Here is a 23,255-nt window from a genome sequence, read left to right on the forward strand (position 1 = left end):
TGAAATAAGCCAGGCAGAAAAAGACAAGTATCAAATGATTTCACTCATCTGTGGAGTATAAAAACAAATAAAAAACTGAAGGCACAAAAGAGCAGCAGACTCACAGAACCCAAGAATGGACTAACAGTTACCAAAGGGAAAGGGACTGGGGAGGATGGGTGGGAAGGGAGGGATAGGGGGAAAAAAAAAACGGGGCACTAGTATTAGCACACATAATGTAGTGGGGGGCACAGGGAGGGTTGTACAACACAGAGAAGACAAGTAGTGATTCTATAGCATCTTTGCTGATGGACAGTGACTGTAATGGGGTATGTGGGGGGGACTTGGTGATGGGGGGAGTCTAGTAAACATAATGTTCCTCATGTAATTGTAGATTAATGATACCAGGAAAAAAAAAAAAAAAGGCAACCATCAGATCAACAGATGATGTGCAGTAACTTTAGCTGCAAGAGTCCAAAGAGAAGTAGTGAAATGGAAAGCAGCTAAGGGACACTCTAGCAAGAAATGTTCACTGAGTTCCCCCTGCAAGCCCGGGACGAGGCTGGGGCTAACACTGGAAGTTCAGCAAAGTCCAGTCCCTGCACGAGGAGCTCCCCAAATAGTGAGAGAAGACAGGGAAACAGATAAACTTCTTTACAACCAGATGAATGCCGTAACCAACTGCCAACAAAGTGTTCTAGGGCAGAGCTGAGAGAATCTGACTGAATGCCTAGTGCCTGACAATGTAAGACCAGTGTAGGATCTCAGGAAGACAGTGCAATAGCAAAGCAAGAGTTCAAACTTGGGCCAAAGCAAGGAGAGTTTACTGACCAAAACTATACTGACAAGAATATCCAAATAATGACACAGAAGCAACCCAAGTGTTGAATGGGTAAGCAAAATGGGGCAGAGCCATACAATGGAATATCATTATCCTAAAAGAGAAATTCTGACCCCTACTACAACAAGGATGAACCCTGAGGACATCGTGCCAAGTAAAATAAGCCAGTCACAGAAAGACAAATATTGTATGATTCTACTTACATGAAATACTTAGAGTAGGTGAAACCGTAGAAACAGAAAGTAGAATGGTAGTTGACGGGCTGGGGGCAGGGTGGTGGTGGTGTTTAACGGGTACAGTTCCAGCTTTACAAATGAAAAGAGTTCCAGAGATGGATGATGGTGATAGTTGCGATACAACAGAAGGTTCAGATCTGGGTAGCAATTCCAAGGATAAATGAAATTATACTGCATCGGTATGGAAAAAGTCTTCTGGCTACAGATGAGAAGTAACATAGTCCATGGATATGAATGCTCTATATCTGACACTCGCTCTCTAATTAGCCCTTTAAAAAACCCAGATTTTTTTTTCTACACACACACACACACACACACACACACACACACACCAACAACACAATGGGCTTTAGGAATACAGAATAAAGGGGACGGACCCTCAAGACCACGACGGCAGTCGGGTCCAGCAGCACTCACAGCACAGCTCCAGAGCCAGATGGCCCCAGTGGGCAGCCACTGCCGCTGGCTGACCTTCCTGGGCCTAGTTTCCTATGAAGTAGAACTCTTGGGAAGATTAAATACATGAAGAGTATCTTAACTATCTGCCTGCCTAAACAGTTATAATTGCTCAAGAAATTATAGACACTGCTGTTATAATTTTATTTATATTTTACCCATTAAGCAATTTTTAAAACTGGGAACGAAGTAAGTTGTTAAAAGGATGTGTAAAAGCAGTTATCCTTCACTCTGATTCTAATTTGAAATTAAAATGGGACAAAGAACAGGGGGGAAAAAAAGCAAAACTTATCCCTGATTAAAACTGAAGTCTTCCAAAAGCGTCCACAATTCTTGCGGAATGGCCACTGGGAAAGCAGGATGGAGCAAAAACTAATGATTTCTGCATTACTAAGGGCCCGCTTTGCATCTTACTTCACATTCAGGTCTTCCTGGGAGATAATAAAATCCCTGTTTCGTAAATGATTAAATCAAGGCTCAAAGAATTTAAGCTTATCATAAATGACCAGGCTATAGGTGACAGAACTAAGATTTACTACCTGACTCTAAGGCCCATACTTTTTCCACCAATCTGTGTCACCAGAATTAACAGTAATTTCCACTTCACACCCGTGTTGCTTTGGAATAGGGAGGAAAGTTGTGTACAATTTTTTGACAACAAAACGATGTATGAAATAGGCAAACTCTGACTTCTCATGGACTCCAGAATTTCTAGAGGAAATGACAAATGGCAAAACCCAAATTTAATGTTAAATGGACAGAACCATAAATTAGGAAGGCCCTCCCAACACTTTGGTCACTCAACACTGGTAAGGAGGTGGGTGATGTACACACTCCAATTCTAGCCCATCTTTCCAGGAAGCAATCTGGCAATATGCAAAAAGCAATTAAAACCAACAGTGCTAAAAGCAGTCTGCTAAAGTGAGAATTAAGCCAAACATGTCCACCAATATTATTATTCAACATCACTCTCAAAATCCTAGTAAGTGCTTTATGACAGAAAAAAAAAAAAAGAGGTTGTATAAAAATGGAATGAGCTGCAAAAATCATCTTTATTTATAAATAATATTATTTGCCATCTGGAAAATCCAACAGAATTGAATGAAATTAGTACTATTAAGAGGCTTCAGTAAAATGGGAAAACATAATACACAAGAATAAATTCAAGATGATGAGTGGGCCTATCTGTTTACTGATTCCTTCTCCCAAACACCCTTAAAATGATCAAACAAATATAAAAGTACAAAAAACAATCTGCAGAAAGCAGTCAGGTACCACTGACAGGTCTTTGAGGAATTTCTAAAAGACCTGGAGCAGATGGGATTAGACTGACAAAGAGCAGCAAAGAGCCTTAATTCAGCCAGGCAAAGGCAAGCATGGCACCCTCCAACAAGCTGTAGGTACAGCTGGCACACTGGGCCAGGGAGGAAAATGGGGGCTTGACCTGGCTGGCCCTCTTGAATCACATCCCCGAGCAGGGGCACCACACTCCAGGTAACACCAGACTGCCACAGCAATGAGCTGACAAAGGCGAGACATTCCCCAATGGTCTGGAAGACTCACGGCCTCTAACACAAGGGCAGCTGAAGCAGGAAGGAGGGAGGGCAGGGAACCCAGATGAGGACCCTCTTCTGGAACCCTCTTAGGGCCTCCCTTCCCCTCAGTCTAACAGTGCTCTGAAAAGCAAGTGATGCCTGCTTCTGATTATTCTCTAAGAACCCAGGCTGGCTTCTCTTACCACCTAGTTGCTCTGGTTTTCTGTTTGATATGTTGGCTTGCCCACCTAGACTTCAGATCTTTGAGGGCAAGATTCACATCTTTCTCTCTCGCTCTGCATTCACAGACATGCCAGTGATTGATAACAATGAAAAAGGGAACAGATACACCAATTTTTTTCCCTACATAACCACTAAGTCTTGTAAAAATTATAGTTTCAGCACTGTATATGTTTCTATCTCAAAGATTACATAATCTTTTAATCAGCCAATAGATGATTCCTGAATATTGTCTTGAAATCAGTTCTTCAACTACTGCTGTGTCAGTCATTCTGACATGTATAAACCACTGTACTGCTCTCTCACTGAGGCAGCACCCTGCTGGGTAGGCTAAGAATTATTTAAATGGCCTTCCTCACTAAACCAAGGCTTGTTCAAATAAATGTAGAGTAATGCACTTTACTTATCACACACCTAAATTCTCTTCACCGAAGAGCTCAACCTAAACTCTATCTAAATCAGTAAACAGCAAACAAAACGTAACTATTTGTATAGTTCAAAAACAAAATCAGAAGCAACCCAAATACCCAATGATAGTGAAACACTGAAGTACTTTATGACTTAACTACTTGATGGAATATTATGCAGTCTTCAAAAAGTATCATTACCCAAGTGTCCACTGGCAGATGAATGGATCAAAAATATGGTGTATACATACTATGGAATATGACTCAGTCTTTAAAAGGCAGGAGATTCTGATGCGTGCTACAACACAGATGAACCTTGAAGACATCATGCCAGATGAAATGAGTTTGTCACAGAATGGCAAATACTGCATAATTTAACTTATGTGAGATGCCTAGTGCAGTTAAACTCATAGAGACAGAAAGTAGAAGGGTAGTTGCCAGCATGGGAGGGTGGGGGGTTGGGAATGGGCAATTACTGTTTAACAGGTACAGAGTTTCAGTTTGGGATGATCAAAATGTTCTGGAAATGAATGGTGGTAATGGTTGCACAACAATGTGAATGTCCTTAATCCAATAAACTGTACACTTTCAAATAACAAGTTGTATGTTGTATGTATTTTACTACAATAAAAACGTATAACTATGAAGACCACATAGAAACATGAAAAATGTTTATGCTATGTTAAATTTTTTAAAGTATACAAAGGTGTTTTTAGTCTTGATAATACCTACAAAAAATGTATTTGAGAAAATAATTCAAATGAATGCTGTGTTCAACAAAGTAATGGTAGGGACTATTGGTGAATTTCCTCATTAGAAATCTAGTGTAATATTTTGCTGCTTTTTTTTTTTTTTTTTTTTTTTTTTTTCATTTATCAAGCTGTGAGGGAAGCCAAGAGGAAGATTTGCATATTTTTTTTTTTGTTGTTGTTGTTATTTTTTTTTTTTTTTTTAATAATTATTTTTTATTGAAGGGTAGTTGACACACAGTATTACATTACATGAGTTTCAAGTGTACAACACAGTGGTAGAACATTTATATACATAATTCTAGGTTCCAGCTATCACCCTACCAGGCTGTTACAATATCTTGACTATATTCCTTATGCTATACATTACATCCCGGTTACTAATTTATTTTACCATTGGAAGTCTGTCCTTTTTTTTTTTTTTTTTTTTTTGTGAGGGCATCTCTCATATTTATTGATCAAATGGTTGTTAACGACAATAAAATTCTGTATAGGGGAGTCAATGCTCAATGCACAATCATTATTCCACCCCAAGCCTAACTTTTGTCAGTCTCCAATCTTCTGAGGCATAACAAACAAGTTTTTACATGTAGAACAAATTCTTACATAATGAATAAGTTACATAGTGAACAGTACAAGGGCAGTCATCACAGAAACTTTCGGATTTGCTCATGCATTATGAACTATAAACAGTCAGTTCAAATATGAATACTGATTTGGTTTTTATACTTGATTTATATGTGGATACCACATTTCTCTCTTTATTATTATTATTTTTAATAAAATGCTGAAGTGGTAGGTAGATACAAGATAAAGGTAGAAAACATAGTTTAGTGTTGTATGAGAGCACATGTAGATGATCAGGTGTGTGCCTGTAGACTATGTGTTAATCCAAGCTAGACCAGGGCAATAAAACATCCACGTATGCAGAAGATTTCTCTCAGAACGGGGGGGTGAGGTTCTAAGCCTCACCTCTGTTGATCCCCAATTTCTCACCTGATGGCCCCCCTGCGACTGTGCCTGTCTTAGGTTGTTCCTCCCTTGAGGAATCTTACCCGTCTCTGGCTAACCAGTCATCTTCCGGGGCCATACAGGGAAATGTGAAGTTGGTAAGTGAGAGAGAAGCCTTATTGTTTGAAAAAGTTAGCTTTTTACTTCTTTGCATATTTATGCCCTGTGGCTTCTATGCCCAGCATTTGTCCTGAGGTATCTTTACCACTTGGAAGAATTATGATACTCGGTAAATTTGATATGAGGCACGAATTCTATTTAAGGGTTGTAATTAGGAAGGAAGAAGAAAAGCTATAGAAGTAGCAGGCGGAAGAAAACATGGGAAGATTGATTATTTCTTTGATATATCTTCTTGTAGAGTAACTTCAGCATGTATAGGTTTTAAGCTACTACTTAAATTGCACACACACATTAACATAATAGGAGTATAGTTACATAACCAAAGCATATCTGTAATTACCAGCCCTCTGCAGTGAAACCAAGAAAACCAGTTAGGCACCTTAGGCATTTGTGAAAACTTATCTATGATATGGTGGATATTGTCCAAATGAACTTGAACAGTCTGAGAGAAATCAGACAAATTAAAACAACCCATTCCTGGGGACTGTTCACATGCCATATGTTCTTTTAACAATAAATAGTTTGTAGTTGTAAGACTTTGGAGCGCTACAATTTGCACTTCTCCAAATTCTTGGTTGAGTTCCAACAGTATAGATCCAGTCCAATTTTGTTGTTTTACTGTATGCACAGGCCAGCTTAGATATCTCCTTCCTCATTCCCATGGCAGGTCCAGGAACTGGTGGGATGAGTGCATCTACAGCTGTAGCAGTGCGTGGATCTTTGTTGGGGTTTTTTGATGATCATCTTCTGGCATGAGTCTTCCAGAGGGTGCAGATGTTGGAAGTTCTTTTTCATATCGTATCTTAGTTCATTTTCGGGGTAGCCCAATTAGGCTTTGATCCTCTGTATAAACACAAACAGACCCTTTGCCTACACTTTTATATGCCCTTTATACCCTTGTATAGAACTCGTTGGAGGTTACCACACAGGAACTGCCCTTTTTTTTTTTTTTTTTTTTTTTTTTTTGCTATCACTAATCTACACTTACATGACGAATATTATGTTTACTAGGCTCTCCCCTATACCAGGTCTCCCCTATAAACCCCTTTACAGTCACTGTCCATCAGCATAGCAAAATGTTGTAGAATCACTACTTGCCTTCTCTGTGTTGTACAGCCCTCCCTTTTCTCCTACCCCCCCATGCATGTCAATCTTAATACCCCCCTACTTCTCCCCCCCTTATCCCTCCCTACCCACCCATCCTCCCCAGTCCCTTTTCCTTTGGTACCTGTTAGTCCATTCTTGAGTTCTGTGATTCTGCTGCTGTTTTGTTCCTTCAGTTTTTCCTTTGTTCTTATATTCCACAGATAAGTGAAATCATTTGGTATTTCTCTTTCTCCGCTTGGCTTGTTTCACTGAGCATAATACCCTCCAGCTCCATCCATGTTGCTGCAAATGCTTGGATTTGCCCTTTTCTTATAGCTGAGTAGTATTCCATTGTGTATATGTACCACATCTTCTTTATCCATTCATCTATTGATGGACATTTAGGTTGCTTCCAATTCTTGGCTATTGTAAATAGTGCTGCAATAAACATAGGGGTGCATCTGTCTTTCTCAAACTTGATTGCTGCATTCTTAGGGTAAATTCCTAGGAGTGGAATTCCTGGGTCAAATGGTAAGTCTGTTTTGAGCATTTTGATGTACCTCCATACTGCTTTCCACAATGGTTGAACTAACTTACATTCCCACCAGCAGTGTAGGAGGGTTCCCCTTTCTCCACAGCCTCGCCAACATTTCTTGTTGTTTGTCTTTTGGATGGCAGCCATCCTTACTGGTGTGAGGTGATACCTCATTGTAGTTTTAATTTGCATTTCTCTGATAATTAGCGATGTGGAGCATCTTTTCATGTGTCTGTTGGCCATCTGTATTTCTTTTTTGGAGAACTGTCTGTTCAGTTCCTCTGCCCATTTTTTAATTGGGTTATTTGTTTTTTGTTTGTTGAGGCGTGAGAGCTCCTTATATATTCTGGACGTCAAGCCTTTATCGGATGTGTCATTTTCAAATATATTCTCCCATACTGTAGGGATCCTTCTTGTTCTATTGATGGTGTCTTTTGCTGTACAGAAGCTTTTCAGCTTAATATAGTCCCACTTACTCATTTTTGCTGTTGTTTTCCTTGCCCGGGGAGATATGTTCAAGAAGAGGTCACTCATGTTTATGTCTAAGAGGTTTTCGCCTATGTTTTCTTCCAGGAGTTTAATGGTTTCATGGCTTACATTCAGGTCTTTGATCCATTTTGAGTTTACTTTTGTATATGGGGTTAGACAATGGTCCAGTTTCATTCTCCTACATGTAGCTGTCCAGTTTTGCCAGCACCACCTGTTGAAGAGACTGTCATTTCCCCATTGTATGTCCATGGCTCCTTTATCAAATATTAATTGACCATATATGTCTGGGTTAATGTCTGGATTCTCTAGTCTGTTCCATTGGTCTGTGGCTCTGCTCTTGTGCCAGTACCAAATTGTCTTGATTACTATGGCTTTATAGTAGAGCTTGAAGTTGGGGAGTGAGATCCCCCCTACTTTATTCTTCTTTCTCAGGATTGCTTTGGCTATTCGGGGTCTTTGGTGTTTCCATATGAATTTTTGAATTGTTTGTTCCAGTTCATTGAAGAATGTTGCTGGTAGTTTCATAGGGATTGCATCAAATCTGTATATTGCTTTGGGCAGGATGGCCATTTTAACGATATTAATTCTTCCTAGCCACGAGCATGGGATGAGTTTCCATCTGTTAGTGTCCCCTTTAATTTCTCTTAAGAGTGACTTGTAGTTTTCAGAGTATAAGTCTTTCACTTCTTTGGTTAGGTTTATTCCTAGGTATTTTATTTTTTTTGATGCAATTGTGAATGGAGTTGTTTTCCTGATTTCTCTCTCTGTTGGTTCATTGTTAGTATATAGGAAAGCCACAGATTTCTGTGTGTTGATTTTGTATCCTGCAACTTTGCTGTATTCCGATATCAGTTCTAGTAGTTTTGGGGTGGAGTCTTTAGGGTTTTTTATGTACAGTATCATGTCATCTGCAAATAGTGACAGTTTAACTTCTTCTTTACCAATCTGGATTCCTTGTATTTCTTTATTTTGTCTGATTGCCGTGGCTAGGACCTCCAGTACTATGTTAAATAACAGTGGAGAGAGTGGGCACCCCTGTCTAGTTCCCGATCTCAGAGGAAATGCTTTCAGCTTCTCGCTGTTCAATATAATGTTGGCTGTGGGTTTATCATAGATGGCCTTTATTATGTTGAGGTACTTGCCCTCTATTCCCATTTTGCTGAGAGTTTTTAACATGAATGGATGTTGAACTTTGTCAAATGCTTTTTCAGCATCTATGGAGATGATCATGTGGTTTTTGTCTTTCTTTTTGTTGATGTGGTGGATGATGTTGATGGACTTTCGAATGTTGTACCATCCTTGCATCCCTGGGATGAATCCTACTTGATCATGGTGTACGATCCTTTTGATGTATTTTTGAATTCGGTTTGCTAATATTTTGTTGAGTATTTTTGCATCTACGTTCATCAGGGATATTGGTCTGTAGTTTTCTTTTTTGGTGGGGTCTTTGCCTGGTTTTGGTATTAGGGTGATGTTAGCTTCATAGAATGAGTTTGGGAGTATCCCCTCCTCCTCTATTTTTTGGAAAACTTTAAGGAGAATGGGTGTTATGTCTTCCCTGTATGTCTGATAAAATTCCGAGGTAAATCCATCTGGCCCGGGGGTTTTGTTCTTTGGTAGTTTTTTGATTACCTCTTCAATTTCGTTGCTGGTAATTGGTCTGTTTAGATTTTCTGTTTCTGCCTGGGTCAATCTTGGAAGGTTATATTTTTCTAGGAAGTTGTCCATTTCTCCTAGGTTTCCCAGCTTGTTAGCATATAGGTTTTCACAGTATTCTCCAATAATTCTTTGCATTTCCGTGGGGTCCGTCGTGATTTTTCCTTTCTCGTTTCTGATACTGTTGATTTGTGTTGACTCTCTTTTCTTCTTAATAAGTCTGGCTAGAGGCTTATCTATTTTGTTTATTTTCTCGAAGAACCAGCTCTTGGTTTCATTGATTTTTGCTATTGTTTTATTCTTCTCAATTTTATTTATTTCTTCTCTGATCTTTATTATGTCCCTCCTTCTGCTGACCTTAGGCCTCATCTGTTCTTCTTTTTCCAATTTATAATTGTGACATTAGACCATTCATTTGGGATTGCTCTTCCTTTTTTAAATATGCTTGGATTGCTATATACTTTCCTCTTAAGACTGCTTTTGCTGTGTCCCACAGAAGTTGGGGCTTAGTGTTGTTGTTGTCATTTGTTTCCATATATTGCTGGATCTCCATTTTGATTTGGTCATTGATCCATTGATTATTTAGGAGCGTGTTGTTAAGCCTCCATGTGTTCGTGAGCCTCTTTGCTTTCTTTGTACAGTTTATTTCTAGTTTTATGCCTTTGTGGTCTGAAAAGTTGGTTGGTAGGATTTCAATCTTTTGGAATTTTCTGAGGCTCTTTTTGTGGCCTAGTATGTGGTCTATTCTGGAGAATGTTCCATGTGCACTTGAGAAGAATGTATATCCCGCTGCTTTTGGATGTAGAGTTCTATAGATGTCTATTAGGTCCATCTGCTCTACTGTGTTGTTCAGTGCTTCCGTGTCCTTACTTATTTTCTGCCCAGTGGATCTATCCTTTGGGGTGAGTGGTGTGTTGAAGTCTCCTAGAATGAATGCATTGCAGTCTATATCCCCCTTTAGTTCTGTTAGTATTTGTTTCACATATGCTGGTGCTCCTGTGTTGGGTGCATATATATTTAGAATGGTTATATCCTCTTGTTTGACTGAGCCCTTTATCATTATGTAGTGTCCTTCTTTATCTCTTGTTACTTTCTTTGTTTTGAAGTCTATTTTGTCTGATATTAGTACTGCAACCCCTGCTTTCTTCTCACTGTTGTTTGGTTGAAATATGTTTTTCCATCCCTTGACTTTTAGTCTGTACATGTCTTTGGGTTTGAGGTGAGTTTCTTGTAAGCAGCATATAGATGGGTCTTGCTTTTTTATCCATTCTGTTACTCTGTGTCTTTTGATTGGTGCATTCAACCCATTAACATTTAGGGTGACTATTGAAAGATATGTACTTATTGCCATTGCAGGCTTTAAATTCGTGGTTACCAAAGGTTCAAGGTTAGCCTCTTTAGTATCTTACTGCCTAACTTAGCTCGCTTATTGAGCTGTTATATACACTGTCTGGAGATTCTTTTCTTCTCTCCCTTCTTGTTCCTCCTCCTCGATTCTTCATATGTTGGGTGTTTTGTTCTGTGCTCTTTCTAGGAGTGCTCCCATCTAGAGCAGTCCCTGTAAGATGTTCTGTAGAGGTGGTTTGTGGAAAGCAAATTCCCTCAGCTTTTGTTTGTCTGGGAATTGTTTAATCCCACCGTCATATTTGAATGATAGTCGTGCTGGATACAGTATCCTTGGTTCAAGGCCCTTCTGTTTCATTGTATTAAATATATCATGCCATTCTCTTCTGGCCTGTAGGGTTTCTGTTGAGAAATCTGACGTTAGCCTGATGGGTTTCCCTTTATAGGTGACCTTTTTCTCTCTAGCTGCCTTTAACACTCTTTCCTTGTCCTTGATCTTTGCCATTTTAATTATTATGTGTCTTGGTGTTGCCCTTCTTGGATCCTTTCTGTTGGGGGTTCTGTGTATTTCCGTGGTCTGTTTGATTACTTCCTCCCCCAGTGTGGGGAAGTTTTCAGCAATTATTTCTTCTAAGATACTTTCCATCTCTTTGCCTCTCTCTTCTTCTTCTGGGACCCCTATAATACGGATATTGCTCCTTTTAGATTGGTCACACAGTTCTCTTAATATTGTTTCATTCCTGGAGATCCTTTTGTCTCTCTCTATGTCAGCTTCCATGCGTTCCTGTTCTCTGATTTCAATTCCATCAATGGCCTCTTGCATTCTATCCATTCTGCTTATAAACCCTTCCAGAGTTTGTTTCATTTCTGCGATCTCCTTTCTGGCATCTGTGATCTCTTTCCGGACTTCATCCCATTTTTCTTGCGTATTTCTCTGCATCTCTGTCAGCATGTTTATGATTCTTATTTTGAATTCTTTGTCAGGAAGACTGGTTAGGTCTGTCTCCTTCTCTGGTGTTGTCTCTGTGATCTTTGTCTGCCTGTAGCTTTGCCTTTTCATGGTGATAGGAATAGTCTGCAGAACTGGGACGAGTGACGGCTGGAAGGACTTCCTTTCTTGTTGGTTTGTGGCCCTCCTCTCCTGGGAGAACAGCGGCCTCTAGTGGCTTGTGCTGCGCAGCTGCGCGCAGACAGGGTTTCTGCTTCCTGCCCGGCTGCTATGGAGTTAATCTCCGCTGTTGCTGTGGGCGTGGCCTGGCTCGGGCAGCTACTCCAAAATGGTGGAGTCGCGTTGGAGCAGGAGCTGCTGGGAGGCTATTTATCTCCGTAAGGGGCCTCCCTGCTCCCTGCAGCCCAGGGGTTAGGGTGCCCAGAGATCCCGGATTCCCTACCTCTGGATTAAGTGGCCCGCCCTGCCCCTTTAAGACTTCCAAAAAGCACCCGCCAAAACAAAACAACGACCACAAAAAAAAACAAGAAAAAAAAATTTTTTTAATTAAAAAAAAAAAAAATTTTTTTAATTAAAAAAAAAAAGGTGGTCGTTCGTTTTTCTTTATTCTCCGGTGCCAGCCTCAGGCCTCTGCTCACCGGTCTTTCTTCCCTGTTTCCCTAATATTGGGGTCCCTGTCCCTTTAAGACTTCCAAAAAGCGCTCGCCAAAACAAAGCAGCAAAAAAGCAAAAAAAAAAAAAAAATGGTCGCGCGCTTTTCTTATGTCCTCTGTCGCCCAGCCTCCAGTGCCTGCTCACTGTTCTTGCTGCCCTGTTTTCCCAGTATCGAGGGCCCTGCACTCTGGCCCGGATGGCTGGGGCTGGGTGTTCGGCAGCCCTGGGCTCCGTCTCCCTCCCGCTCTGCCTGTTCTTCTCCCGCCGGGAGCTGGGGGGAGGGGCGCTCGGCTCCCGCGGGGCCGGGGCTTGTATCTTACCCCCTTCACGAGGCGCTGGGTTCTCTCAGGTGTGGATGTGGTCTGGATATTGTCCTGTGTCCTCTGGTCTTTATTCTAGGAAGGGTTGTCTTTGTTTTATTTTCATAGATATATGTTGTTTTGGGAGGAGATTTCCGCTGCTCTACTCACGCAGCCATCTTCCGCCCCTCCCCCTATTTTGCTGCTTTTTATGCTTGAACTTATAAACTCATCAAAAACTGATGCACTAAGTATAAAGTTAAAAGAGCAAAGCTAAGGTGTCTGTAACCACAAGACCCCCTCACTCATTACTCCTTTCTCCATTCATACAATCCTAAACTGGGACCAAAAGAAAAAGGGTTACTTATTCTTAGTATTTTGGAACTATGCAATGAATGACCTGAGAACCAGTAGGGAGCTCTGGGTACATAAAGAGGATTTAATTTTAATCAAACCGTTTTCCTCATATCCTCATTTTCAAGGTTTAAAAAGAAATCAAGCTATTGGCCTTACTTAGGCCAAATTTTCTATCAACATAACTTGCTTCTTAGTCTTAACTTCTAAGCCACTTCAACTTTTACAGGAGAAGGCTGGGCTCTAAAGAAGTAAAAAAGTTATTGTCAGATAAAATTTATTTTAAAAAGGACATGCAGGGAAAGCAAAGCAGGATGAGAATTGGACCCGGGTCAGAAGTTGGGTTCTGGTCGGCTCCACTGCTTAAGGGCTGGGAGGCCTCTGCTGGCATGTGGCTTCTCCGAAACTCAGTTTTCCCTCTGTAAATGGAGACACTATTTGATCCATTCTTTACACTCTCATCAACAAACAAAGATCAGAGGTGACGTTTATAAAAATGTTCTCAAAAACAGAACATGCTTTAAAAACTAAAGGTAGTGCCTTGTCAAATTTACAATATGAGTATTTTTTGTGTTGTCACAAGGCATCACATGAAATTAGCCACCTCACATATAATTTTCTGCTTTTACATTATTATGTCTAACTTGCCTTTTGGAAGGCCGAGTCTCCCCAGTCCTCAGGGCTCCCCTGCTCTGCATTTTTGGTGAGAGGTGGGTTCAAGACATTCAATTGAAGACCTGATATTTCAGGGCATCCCCTAGGGTATGTAGAAAGAGGCCTGCAGAAGACAGAAAGGTCACATGGGATAAAGGGATTTCCGTGACCTACATGCAGCACTCCCAAGTTTCATTCAGTAGGAAGGCTCTTTCAGCACTGTATTAGAAGACACTGGCTTTTAAATTCTTTAAAGCAGTAATGTTTCCCACCCTTTTGAAAGTAGGAAATCTAGTAGAGTTAGACCACATTAGAGCAGCCGTCCACTGCAGCAGTGTTTGTTCAGAGACTAATGCCTGTCTCCTCTATCTCAGTAACAGGTCACACCTCCACACAATCCGCATGTTCAGAGGAGGCACAACTGTTTGAGATTTACTTTTAGATACACTAATAACTCAAATGGGTAATAAACCCCTCTACAACTTGTGCAAATGAAGTAGATCCTGCACATTTGAGAAGACAACAAACCAACACATTTATAAATTCTCTATAATTATAAAATTATAAACTGTAAGTGGCTTTAATTCCCAGAATTATCAGACCATTCTTTCTTTACCTTGTAACCACTAAGTGATACTTTCAAATCTCCTTCAATTATTGCAACAGGTTCACCATTCACAGTTTATTCAATCCCAACTTAATTCCAATTCAGAGAGGGTTGCCAAATTCATACAGGGACCTGTGTGTGTAACCAAACAACTAAAAGAGGAACAGCTATTTTTCATGACCTCAGAAATCAAAGGGGTGTGTGATCTGCCAGTGAACCGGTGACCCTGATGAGATAGTGACAGCAAGAAAGGACAACCCACTGGTACACCTTGATTTAAGTGAACATGATGGAGGAAGATTCAAATTTACAAAGTTAAATTAGTGGATATCAGAAAAAGACTTACAAAAGGATTCCTTCTGATAGCAAGCTCTCCCTGTGCACTTAAAATAAAATTTAATTTAAAATTATTTTATTTATTCTCAAATTGTCGGGAATATCTCTCTCATTTCTCCACCTTGCTTAATTAAACTTTGTCCAAAATTTCTCTGGGTTCAAACAATGCTGATATGAAAACAGGCTACAATTTATTTTACTAAAAAAGACATTTTAGAAAAAGTGATTCCAGAATTTGTTTAGCAGGTTCATATCAAAATACTGGATTTTTGTGTTGGTAGTGGTGGTAGTAGCATTTTGCTTTGGCTTAGTTTTGGGGTATGTTTTGTTTTGCTTTAATTTTTAATGCAAAGCTGAGATGCTTTCAGAGTCTAGGTCCTTTCATAATTGTTAATAATTATGGAGTGCCCCTCACAGTTTTTATAAACTATAGCAGGGATGCCCTTTCTGCTGAAACTCAATGGCCTCTTAAACTCCCATCCTCCCATGGTTTATCATGGGAGTCACCATATCCTAGGACTACTCATCAGCTCTCCCCAGGAGATTCTGGAATACAGAGAAAATAATCTCTTTCTAGACACCTGGGTCATAATATGGGAAACATGGGTGTCAGCAGCCACATGGAGCACGGAATCAAGGTTGCTGTAACAGAAAAGATAATTCAGAAGCACTGAGGAAAGCTAAGAGATGGGGAGAAAGAAAGAAGAGCTTCTCAAGCCCGTCTAGTCTCTGGGTACCAGCCTGAGACCCAGCTGTACCCCTGACAAGATTCCAGCGACAGCCTAGAATACTTCTAATAAACTGCCTTTTTTGTGTAAGTTAGTTCACTTTAGTCTCTTTCACTTGTAACCAAGAATCCCTCAATAGGGGGCTCTACAGTCCTTTCCATTGATTGATTTGAAAGCGGCAAGATAGAACCGTCCAGGTGCCAGGCCAAACCTGCTGGGTCTGCAAGCCAGGAGGCAGGCAGTCCTGCAGATCCTGCTTCTGTGGCAGGGTGGCAGACAATAACCCCAACCACACACATCCTCAGCGCCACAGGCCAACTCCTCTAGTTAACCCACCAAGGCCGCTAGTTTAAGGGGGGTGAGCTGTCCTCTATTCCACACCCCTGCTTGAGAGTATAAATCCAGAGAGACAGAGCAGCAAACCAAACCCAGAGAAATGCAGGCACAACACCTCCATTTCACCTAGCCAGCTCCCATATGGGAAGGAAGCAAATTCCAGCTTAAAAACCAAAGGGACTTCACATTAGACAGAGCTTGTGGATGAGTTTTTATACATATTTGGCACAGGGAGAAGAGGCATTACTAGTACTCGGTTAAAATATCACGATGGTTGCATGGTAATATGAATGTAGTTAACATCACTAAACTATACATTTTAAACATGGTTAAAATGGTCAGTTTTGTTAAGTACATCTTACAACAATTGAAAAAAACAACAAAATATATGACACATTAGAATTACAGAGACAGACTGAACCCCAGTAGCAAACACTATGCTTGGTGTTACATGTGACAGTCAGGAAAACAACATGTTCCCTTGCCACAGGAGGGCAGCTCAGTGCAGAACTGGGGCTGCCTTAAACGGTCAGTTTGGGTGGGCAGAAAAGAGCCATGATTTTTTGCTGGGTGGGGTGGGGAGTGCTGAATCCAAGCACTTCTGAAATTAGTAATAATGAAAACTCACTCCACACAGTCTATTTCCCCCCTCCTAATACCTGATCAGCACAGTCTTAACATTACCAATTCTTAAGTATTTCAACATAAACTCCTCAGAAGTCACTGCTGGTTTCCTACCAGCCATGAACAGATGGCAACCCAGAAGAGTCCTGTTCCCATTATGCCAACTTGGCGGGAGGCTCACCTGCCACCGCCTGGAACACCAATCCCTCCCACCTGTACACAGAAGGATCCCAAACACAACTAAAATCCTGCCTGGATGCCCACTGATCAGCATCCTTAAAAGCATGGGGGGAAGGAGCGTTACAACTCCACTAATTAATAAGCCTAGGGAGGGACCCCATTGCATCCTAATAAAATTACAGGAATACTGCAGCCTTCATTGCAGTTCCTCTCTACTGTTCAGGCAGGTTCCAAGCCTGATTACACTGGGATGCAATCCAGTTTTGCTAATATATCCATATGTACAAGAATTAGAGCACATCTTACTGCATTAAACCTAGAGAAAAACCTTTGTGAGATGTTAAAAGTTCAATTTCAATTTCAGCCACATTAATACATCCTTAAAATTTTATTTACAGTGAAACCATCTATCCTGTTTTATAACTCCAACAAGGACTTCTTGGCTGCAACTTTTTAACTTAAATGATCAAACACTAAGAATGACAGACTGCTCACAAATTATGCCTAAATTAGAAAACATGAAAGCTGCCTCTGTGTGTGTGTGTGTATGTGTACACTTAGATACACACGCACATACATATACTGGCAAAGAGGAAGAAAAAAATCTAATTGTTTATTTCATCAGATTCCAAGCAGAAATGTTCTCCTGTGCTTTCTGGATGTACCTGCTGATCAGTAGCACCTTAACCATGGACTGCCTGTCTGCTCAAATCAAACCTGACTCTTAGAATGTTAAGCCAAGGTTTTCTTTAGCAGTGGCAGCTTAACTATATAGCTCACTATCCTCCTGTCATACTCCATATTTAAACTCTTCAGTGGCCCTGCTCTTGCAATAAAGACCAAAATCCTTAAACGTGGAACACAAGACTCCATATGAAAAAGGACCTCTCACCAAGGCCTCTGCATGTCCTCAGGGAAGCCATCTCTGACCCTCTGACTAGACCAGATTCTACCATTATACCCTGTAGCTCTCCCTCAAGGTATGAATGAATGGATGAATGAATCTGCTAGCTGCTGCATAAGCAAATCATCAAAATACAAACTATGGAGAAAAGATTGATAGACTTGACTACATTGAACATTAAAACCTTCTTACATCAAAATATGTCCTGAACAGAGCTAGAGTTGAAGAAAACCAGCAAACTGGGAAACCATTTGTAACATTAACACAAGAAAAGGGGTTGGTATCCATAACATAGAAAACTTTTTATTTAAATAAAATAAAAGGCTACCTGCCTAGGAGCTCTATCTGCTACAACTGCTTTCACACATGTTGAATCTGTGACCTATCCAAACTCTAAATCAGAGTCTCCCTAAACCACATGTTTTTTCCCATTCCATCCTCTGCCTCCAGTTCCCCTACCCCTAGGGGGCTCTGCTAGAGAGAGCAGAGCTTCAGTGCAGTTGTCCCCAGAAGTAGCTAATTTCTGTTTAATTTGTCTGACCACTCCTAACCAGTCTCCTTCTAGAACCCAAACCTTCTCCTCTTTATGAGCTGAGTATGTTAAACTTAGCTATTTGAAAATAGGTCAAACCATAACCGGAAGTGGGAGTCCTGGGAAGACTAAGGTGTGCAAAGACTAGATTCAAATGTCAAAACTAGACTCAAATTTCTGTACCAGCCAATCAGGTGAACAGAAAAAAGAAAGCAGAAAAGCATTTGCCACAGGTGGGTGGTCACCTCCCGCCAGGAGCCCCATATATTTGTATTTCTAGAGACATATTCAAAGAAAAAGCATCTTTTTAAATAAAATAGCTCCATCTAACTCAGCAGTTTATATTAGAACCAACCTGTCTTAGTAATTTTGTGGTTGTTATTTTAAATTTAGAAGAGGACAAAGAATTTGGAGAAAGAATACACAGTAATCCCTCTTTATCCATGGGTGATATGTTCCAAGACCCCCAGTAGATGCCTTAAATCACATAGCAGCAAACCCTGTATATGCTAAGGTTTTTCCTACACACACATCCTTATGATAAAGTTTAACTTACAAACTGGGAACAGTAAGAGGTTTACAATTTTAACAATATATTGTAATAAAAGTTATGTGAATGTGCTCTCTCTTGCAAAATATCTTAGTGTGCTGAACTCACTGTCTTTTCTCCCTGTGATCATATCAGATGACAGTGACTCCATGACGAGATGAAATGAGGTGAATGACATAGGCACTGTGACCTACTGTTAGGCTACCACTGACCTTCTGACCCTAGATCATCTGCTTCCAGACTGTGGTTGACTGCAGGTAACTGAAACCACAGATAAGATGGAATTACCTTCTTCTTTCAAGATGTCCCCAGATACATACAGTTTACATTAAGTCAGAGTTGAAATCATATTAAGAATTAACATTAGTCATATTATCATATTTAAAATTGAGGAGCAGAAAATTGTGAATCTCATATGACACTGAAGTTCCACATAAAAAATAATACAGAGGCCAAACAAACAAAATATTTTTCACACAGAATAGAGTTGACCACGACTACAACTTCTAGACTATAAAAATTAGGTTGCTAAAAGTCTGTATCCTAGTTGATTAATTGTCTTCCAAAAAGCCTTAGGCAGACTTCTATGCCCTACTTATCTGGAGTTCCCTATGCTATAAGACAGTTCACTTCTCAAAATAACAGTATGTGGTAATGGTAGATAAGGCCAGGTAGATGCAAAATGAAGATAAGGAATTAAACTGAATATTAACTTCTCAAAGTTCATTCATGATCTGATTTGTAAATGCATCCACATCCCCAGCATACCTCCTTCTTCAGGTTTCTCACCTTGGGTCCACTTCACTGTTCATTAGCACCAAAGGAAGTTCGACTCAAACCAGTTTTGCTAGTTATTAACAATTTCCTAGAAGGTTTGATAATAACTGACTAAAATTAAACAGTTAAAGTAATTGGCTTGAACTGACCTCCAGAGATTATTGGGATCTTTCATGTGGCACTGCTTACCCTCTCTCCCACAAAAAGTTCTGGCTGTCCTGTATACACCAGAGAAATGGATCAACTCCCCAAAGCCAAGCACATGCCATCTTTTTGTGTCATGTGAGAGAACTTTACCACTTGAATGTAGATGAAGGACAGCCAAGGAGATTCCATTTCCATGAGATTTGTCAGCCAAGGAGTCCACAGTTCTTTGCAAAACACAGAATGCTAAGAAAGGGAAGATAAGTTGATATCCCAAGGCTCTCAGAATTAAAAACAATACTCTCCCCATTTCTGAACTATATGGTCAACCTTGAGACCACTATGTGTTTACAATGAAAGTATTAAATTCACAGAAAGCTGATTTCAAAGCACCGTATGAACATTATTGCTCCTATATATACCCTGTAAAGAAAAGCATTTGTAGCCTAGGAGGGACCTTCAATGGTACATAATATTTCTATATCCCATTTCTTGTACTTAAGTACACATAATTTACAAATCCTATTCACTACACGGTATCACAAAATTTTCCAAACCAACAGTAAATTGATAAAAAAACTTAGATAAATCTATTCCATATAGCAATGTAATTGTGCAGCTTGTTAACTGTCCAGAAAAGGTTTGGTAATGATTGGTTAAAAATTAAAGGCTGATGTAATTCAACAAAATCGAATTATGGTGATAATTTGTGGATGTCACATACCAGCACTTTGCTTTCCACTGATAACAGTCCCAGCTGTCATAGCCACTAGAATAGTGAGGAGGAGGGAGATGCAAAATCAAACACAAATAGGATGCCATAAATCCAAAAAGGCTGGAAATTGGTGCTCTAGGAAGCTATCGTGTATAGATTCTGGGCAGCACCCCAACCCACACTACTTAATTTATCAAGTCCCTTAGAATCAACGCTGGGTAAGGAGAGAAACAATATGTGTGCCACTTTCCTTCTCACATCTGTCCCAACATTAAAAATTATTACTAATGGGATAAGATAAGCAAACTGAGTTTTCTGTCTTTTGCTGAAAGTTGTGTTTTTATCCAAGCATTTCAAATATTACAGAATATATTTTATTACTCAGATATAAGAAAATTAATTCAAAAAGATAACTTCCTACACAGGGAGACAAGACTGGGTTTCTCACTTCATGGGAAAAGATGACAAGAACAAAAATGAAAAGGATTCAAACTACTTGTAAAGAAAATGTGACTTGAGTTTTAACCACATTTACCCACCTGGCTGTCCCCAAGATTCAACTTCCTTAAACTTCTTTTTCAGATAAGGTAAACCCAGGTATGACTTTTTGAAGGCATTTTCCTCTAATCTGACAAATATTAATACATAGTTCATCCTTCTGATTATTTAACGAGTCTCAACAATAACTCTGGCAGCCTAAAATGTCAGCTTTGGTCAACCAGAGTTTTCAAACAGCAAAAACGTAACTTCATGTTTTTATATTCTAGCCATTGGAGTTGAATTTGTCCATCTGGTTTTGTGGCTAAGAAGGTTGTCTGAAGCTTAGGAAACTGATTATGTGCAAAGATAAACCTGTATATTCTCAGCAAATGGTAACAATACTACTTACCAACTTTTCAGGAATATTAAAGCCGTCCCAGTACTAACAGCTCAACCTGTCACTTACTGAAAACCACAGACACTAGCATTTTTGTCATAGCAATGAATAACAATGCCCTCTGTTCCCCAGAGAGGCAACATATACTCTTAATAGCCAAACATGAAGGAAAAATACAATGCGGGATAAAAACTTAGTACTGAAAGAGTTTCCTACAAAAGATTCTTGATTTCCCTTCCAAGAGAGAAAATCATCCACACACACAAATCAGAGGTAATTGCCTCAGAAATTTAAACTAATCTTCCTTTTTTCCTTTGCAAGAAACTGGTGAAAGAAACATTCAGTAGGATGAAAAATTTCTGAAGCCAGTGATATCCATTACAACATTTAAGTGGCATCTGAAGACACTGAGCAACAGTTTTTGAAAGCAGATACAAAAGAACCTTTGGAACCTACCATTCCAACCAGTAACTAGCGGGATCAATAGCTGAGACTTAAAAATAAAGTATGAGACTTCTGTCATAAACTTTATTCATTAAAAAGGCCAACTTCTCAACTTTAACCAGACATGAAAAATCTGATACATCAAAAATGTTAACCCAGTAGCTCTACTGTGCCCATTCCAAACTGGGAGATGTTCAAGTGTTAAGACTATCAAAAGAATTAACGGCAGAAGTAATTGCAACAAGAAACACCTCATATGACACATCTCCAAATCCTTTCACATTCATTTAGGTTTAAATTGAGTCACCATGTTTTAAAAAGTGAGAAATTATTATCTTAAATTTTAGTATGTTATCTTTTTCAATGTTCTTTCACATCATTTGACTCTAATCATGTTTTTGATTAAAAATAATAGCAGTGAGAGAGGTGTTCAAATAAGTCTGTATTACCTGCACAGCACCACTGCACACGTAACAGAATAATTTTCTATGCACAACCTACTACGCTATTATTATTAGAGGCTGTCCATAATCACTACTTTTCTGTTCTATTCTTAAAATACTGTTTCACTCAAGAGTGGGTATCACTGACAGCACTCAAGTACAAAGATTTCAATCCATACTCACTGACTTCAGAGAAATATATTTGATTTTAAATTAATCAAATTTAAAGAGAAAAATAGCACAGTTTTTCAAATCCATAACTAACTCCAAATTTAAATTTTGACCCTTCATTGTCTATGACAGCAAGAAACCAAAAAGAGTTGACTGGTTGGGATGGGCCTAACATGTCAAAAAGGGATGTTAAAGGGAAAAGGAAGCCCAAGAGTACCAGAGTTTGCAGTCATTTATGGAGCTGTGGTAATTAATTCAATGTTTTTGAGCAAAAAAAAAAAACTGAATTTAAACTACATTGGTGGTGGGCATTTATTTCCTCGTCTTCTGCAATGTTTTCCTCCTTAGTTAAAAAGCACCCAAGTGTCCTTCTGACTCCTCCACCACTCCACGTGGTCTTCGTGGGAAGTCAGTTGGGAGCAATCCTACACACTGACATACACACACACACGCCAAAGAGTGGGCAAACCACCCAAACTAGGCCAATCAGATTCTCTATCCAAGAAAACTGAATCTTAGGACAGGAGAATGAAACCAGTTGGAGGAGTCTTTGAAACCACGGCGACCAAAACAGACTGTTCATTTGATGGTTCCCATGGCAACCACAACAGGCTGTCCACTTGATGGTTCCCAAAGCCTAGATCCTCACAGGCCTAGTTCTTGGTCTCCAAAGATAGATCCATATCATTATTTTCAATGCCTGCATGCAATGAAGGTACCACAATTTATTTAATTCCTCAATTAAGGTTATCTACTACATTACTATTCATAATAAATAGTTCTTTATTATATATATATATACCTCTTTTCTAGCTTTTCCTAATATTAGGAAAAATTTCTAAATATGGACTTGCTAGATTAAAGGTTATGCAAATTTTACACTTTGATACATAACTGCAGCTATCTAAAATGAGTGCATCAGCTTATACCTCTACTGAGACTGAGTACACATTTCCCTTCATCTTCACCAGCACTGGGAGTTACTATCATCTTTATTCCCATTCCAAACTGGAAGATGCCCAGATATTAAGACTACCAAGAGAAGAAACAGAAGATGTAATCATAATATAATACTTTATATTAAGCTTTACCAAATGATTTTATATCCAGTTAAGATCTAAATTGAGTCTAAATTACACTGTCAATAAATAATTGAAAAATGTTGTCTTAGTTGGCTCAAGCTATCACAAAAAGTTATTATAGACTGGGTGGCTTAAACAACAGAAGTTTATTTCACCTAATCCTGGAGGCTGAGAAGTCACAGACTAAGACGCCAGCAAGGCAGGTTTCATT

General features: G+C 39.5%; 1 protein-coding gene across 4 annotated transcripts in view; it reads right to left on the reverse strand.

The window, feature by feature from the left end:
• TULP4 (TUB like protein 4) overlaps window positions 1–23,255 on the reverse strand; it is a 251,074-nt gene that overhangs the window by 223,567 nt on the left and 4,252 nt on the right. Inside the window, exon 2 of one of the 4 annotated variants that reach the window (XM_036886750.2) lies at window positions 19,466–19,558. The exons of the other annotated variants lie outside the window; for them this stretch is intronic. The gene's annotated coding sequence lies outside the window, so the exon portion shown is untranslated. The remainder of the gene's footprint in view (window positions 1–19,465; window positions 19,559–23,255) is intronic. 4 annotated transcript variants of the gene reach the window in all.

The sequence above is a fragment of the Manis pentadactyla genome, chromosome 12 (genome assembly GCF_030020395.1).
Source record: "Manis pentadactyla isolate mManPen7 chromosome 12, mManPen7.hap1, whole genome shotgun sequence".
In the NCBI taxonomy this organism is placed as follows: domain Eukaryota; kingdom Metazoa; phylum Chordata; class Mammalia; order Pholidota; family Manidae; genus Manis; species Manis pentadactyla.